The sequence below is a fragment of the Etheostoma spectabile genome, chromosome 10 (genome assembly GCF_008692095.1).
Source record: "Etheostoma spectabile isolate EspeVRDwgs_2016 chromosome 10, UIUC_Espe_1.0, whole genome shotgun sequence".
Classification (NCBI taxonomy): Eukaryota; Metazoa; Chordata; class Actinopteri; order Perciformes; family Percidae; genus Etheostoma; species Etheostoma spectabile.
Window position 1 is genome coordinate 30,192,112 of NC_045742.1, and position 4,275 is coordinate 30,196,386.

Here is a 4,275-nt window from a genome sequence, read left to right on the forward strand (position 1 = left end):
GGGGGGGGGCTAGCGGTACTGTCAGCCAAAAATGGTTAACACAAGTCGCCCGAGATGTTTACTAAACTTACCGCCATTACAAATAAGTGAGCTAACGTGAGCAATTAAACAACCATAGTTCACAAATTTCAGTATGGCATGCCGTAAACCGTTCAATCTACATCTGAGCATGCGCGAATCAAATCTGCACTCGACTTACATCGGAGAGTGTCCGCATTGTTGCAAGAGAGATCTTGTCGAGACAAAACTGTAACGCTAACGTGATTTGGTTGGTTCATATATGCTTCAAATAGTAATGTTATGTTTAACGGTACATAATGTTTAACAGTATTAAAGTTTAAGCAAAAATTTAAGTAAATTTCGTATGGGATATTACTTTTTCAAGTTGCAACACGTGGGCTGCTGCACATGTTGTTACCTTAAAATGCAGGAAAGTAGTGAGAAACTATGGCTCATTCAATGGCAGGCTGTTGCAGCCCTGTGGGGGGCATAATCCTATGATGTGCAAAAAAGTGATGTACATGTTGTCTTTCAGGGATTCCGGCTCTCCTGTTGGACAGGTGGTGTGTCAGAGTTGCAGCTATGGGATAAAGCGCTGCTTTCCTTTGGGTCTAAAGGTAAATGTACAGAACAATTGCAGAAATAATTAGCTTCAGTGGAATCACTTATGATCTAGAGAGCTCTGCATGAGGCTTCTCAGGTTTTCCCTGTCCTTATTGTAGCAGAGCCCTCCAGCCAGCGCTAAGTCAGCTGTCCAGGCGCCGTGTCTGGCTCAGTGTTACAGCGCTGGTAGAGGAAGTCTCTGTAGTGGCTCTCAGCTCTGCTGGCTCTGTTTTAGAGTTGGCTGCTGTTGAGCTGCTGCAGGGCCTGGCCCAACGAGAGTGGCCTGTCCTGATCCCCCAGCAGGACCGGCCTAGTGACGGGCCGAACATTCACACCACCACCACATGGATATTATACATTAGTGACTACTTAAGAAATGTTGGCTTGAATTGAAACTGGTACACCTGTCTCAACCAAACTTTCTTTTCTTCTGCTGATGTTGCAGGCTGAGCCCCTGAAGGCTGCTCTGTGTGGGATTAAGTCATGCTGCCAGCTGCCTGAGGGTAAGTGTGGCATTTGTATGTTTGAGCAGTCATGTTACATGCAGTGATGACTCAAAATGTAACACATCATGCTGACAAACCCATGGTGAACCATAAACCCTGAGCATAGCAGCTGACTGTCAGCAACATCGGCGCATGCCTATCCCTGTACTGACTTCTCTTATTTTCTACAGCAGCTTGTGAACAGCTGGCCTGCAGGGGGCAGCATCGCCGCTGGACCACAGCCCGGCCCTGGTATGTATGACGTCTGTTGGCCTGGTACTGTGTGTAGATGGTGTAAACCCAATCTGTACTGCCGTGGCAGAGACTTCTCATCTGCTGTGGAATATTGTATTGGGAGAGAAAACTCAGGACTTTTGGCACAGGTTCAGTAATAACAGTTTACCAGAACCTGACTAAAGACTTGAAACATTTGTGTAACAGTCCATGTCACTGAGCCTGGGTATGGGCTGCTTGTTTACACTGTGCTCTTTTTCTAGGTTTGAGTGAAATGCTGCCTGGTCGGTCTGAGTGGATCCTGTCAGCTGCTGAAAGTCACTAGTAACGTGTTTAGCAAGTCTTTCTACCTGGTTGAAGCCACAACCAGGACTTGTACATGTAATATCCTGAAGGCATTGTCTGTATTCACATCTACAGGAAATTATTGTATCAGAATATAATTTGTTTAATAAAGTCCTTAAATCATAAGTTTGTCAAATTGTCTCTAGGTCTTGTGAGTGCCAGTTGTAAAGGAATAATAAGGTGTAGTGATGAGGTGTCTGTATCATAAAGACCAAAGTCAATAATGCCTCCTGTGACTTCTGAACCTTAATCCTCATTTGGTGCTCCAACATCTATAATTGGTTTGTTATTTAGCTGCATTAAAGAAAATGATCAAAACTCAGTTGGAATGTGTTTGAAACTGCTGTAACTCTTGTGACTTAAATTCTGCAATAATGTTGAGATGTCTGCTGTTTGAGTGATTCCCATGTCACTCATATTCTAGAAATCAAATTCCAGCCAGATGACCTTTATAAATGCAGTGCCAAAACCGTATTGTGAGGTCAAGTGATGGTGGTGGGGCCGTGGGGGGGGGGGCACCACCAAGAAGTGAACCAAATGGTGACATGTTGCTAGAATGCTGTTGTCAGATGTTGGAGTCCATCAACGCATCTATAGATTGAACAATGTAGTGTGACCTAAACATGGGGGCTCAGTGGTTAGTACTGCTGAGGACCCCTGTCCTGGGCTTGACTTTTGGTGGAGTTTGCGTGGTTTTCCTCACCATAAAGACAAGCATGCTAGAAACTGCTGCCATTGTCTTGCAGAAGCATTGGCATTACACCTGGAGCTGGTTGCTGCCCACGGTTTAAAATCTGCCGGTGACGATGGTAGTCTATGAAGTGGCTTGTAAAATCTGAATATTCACGATTGAAGAAAAAGTCGTCCCTGTGTGCTGGACTATGGCTGCCCACTGTTCCTAATTAGGATGCATTCCTTGTATGTTTAAATGTATTTAATAAACCATATATTCTGCTTTTGAATATAAAGTTCAGATGACTGTTACACACAAATATAGTTTTGAGTTCTAGGCAACACAAAGTGTTGGTATGACGAAGGAAAGCTGTTAAATGTTCCAGAACAGATTCAATGATCAGTGAGTGCAGTGGCACTCCCAGCACACGGGCCCCGTTAGATGATTAACAGTGACATGAAAGTAGGCCCTTTGTGTTTACCATTGATGCTGTAAGTTGTGTTCTTTAACTTGTTACCCTAGCAGCAGTTCATTTTCTGTTAGGTGAGCACAGCTGTCATATATGATGCCATATCAAAGGCTCTTTCATGTACAGCTTCTACTTCAATATGTGGGGAAATACTGTGTATAGACGATACGCTCCGTCAACAGCATTTAATGATCTCAGCTGTGACTCAGCATAACTTCATCTTCAGTGTTTCAGCAGTCCATGCACCACCAGCAGCATCACACTCACATTCATGTTTCAAGATGAGGTGCATTCAATGCGTTCCCCATGGAACAAATCAAAGGTATGGAATATGTCCTGCTTTTTTTAGGAATCCGTTACTTAGGCAACCCATTGTGAGACGTGGTCATCTGCACAAAGTCAGACTTAAACATACAGTTTTATCTTCGTAAGTGAAAGTTAAATATCTTTTGTTGCACAGTGAGTCCTACTATGGTTGGACAATATGGAGAAAATCAAATATCACAATATTTTTGACCAAGTACATCAATGCTAATATTGTGTCAATATTGTAGGATTGACTGTTGATGCTTTTACAAAATATGAACACATTGAGAGTTTAATCATCAGTGATGTGGATGTAATGACTAAGTGGGTAAAGATAAATAAAAGAACAGCTAGAACAGTCTGGAGAGTTCAGAAAATGGCATCCCGTTACTGGAATGCAGCCTTTAAAACCAGGATAACAACACGTGTCATTAAGACTATGTCTAGTCATATATATCGATGTTAATATAATATCTGTATATGTTGCCCAGCCCTAAGGCCTACTTCCTGCATCCTTGAGCTCCTGATTGGCCGATCCCCATCCTCTAAAAGAGCAATGAGCCTTCATGGAGTAACCAGTTGCCCAGCCTTTAGTTCCATAACAATAGAATAATATAGATGATATCCATATACAGCAGATGTACAGCTCTGCTGTCCATGGGCTCTGACAGGATTTTCTGCCACTGTGACGAGCATGTATGAAAGATCAGTAAAGAACATCAAACAGCTTATGTGATACATTCACATGTAAAGTATGACGTAAAGCCAGTAAGTAGCAGTGTATGTATATATCTACATATATATAGATATATAGGCTACATAGATCCCCAAAAATGGGAAATTACAGTGTTACAGCAGCAAAAGGTCAGTCACACAGCACAGAATATACATGAAATACTGGGATACAATACAGTGGCTTGCATAAGTTTACACACCCATGCTAAAAAAAAAAAAACATCTTTTGGAAATTAATTTTTACACCTAAATTCAAAAAAATTAGGAAAATCCAACCTTTTAAGGACATTCATTTTCTTTGTGAATGATTCATTTTCTTTGTGAAAATGAATGTCCTTAGAAGCAGGCAGATTTTTATTTTTAAAGGCCAGTTATTTCATGGACCCAGGATACTATGCACCCTAATAAAGTTCCACCCCCCCCCC

The 4,275-nt window shown here is 42.0% G+C and overlaps 1 long non-coding RNA gene and 1 other non-coding gene across 3 annotated transcripts in view; both read left to right on the forward strand.

Annotated features, from left to right (window-relative positions):
- Positions 1 to 1,848, forward strand: part of LOC116697009 (uncharacterized) — a 2,224-nt gene extending 376 nt beyond the window's left edge. Inside the window, exons 2-5 of one of the 2 annotated variants that reach the window (XR_004333888.1) lie at positions 536 to 617; positions 1,049 to 1,106; positions 1,280 to 1,340; positions 1,586 to 1,848. This is a non-coding gene — a long non-coding RNA (uncharacterized LOC116697009). The remainder of the gene's footprint in view (positions 1 to 535; positions 618 to 1,048; positions 1,107 to 1,279; positions 1,341 to 1,585) is intronic. The other variant, XR_004333889.1, reaches the window with a different exon arrangement.
- LOC116697439 (small nucleolar RNA SNORA74) lies at positions 735 to 933 on the forward strand. Its single transcript, XR_004333998.1, has one exon. It is a non-coding gene; the product is annotated as a small nucleolar RNA SNORA74 (small nucleolar RNA).
- Positions 1,849 to 4,275: the final 2,427 nt, after the last annotated feature.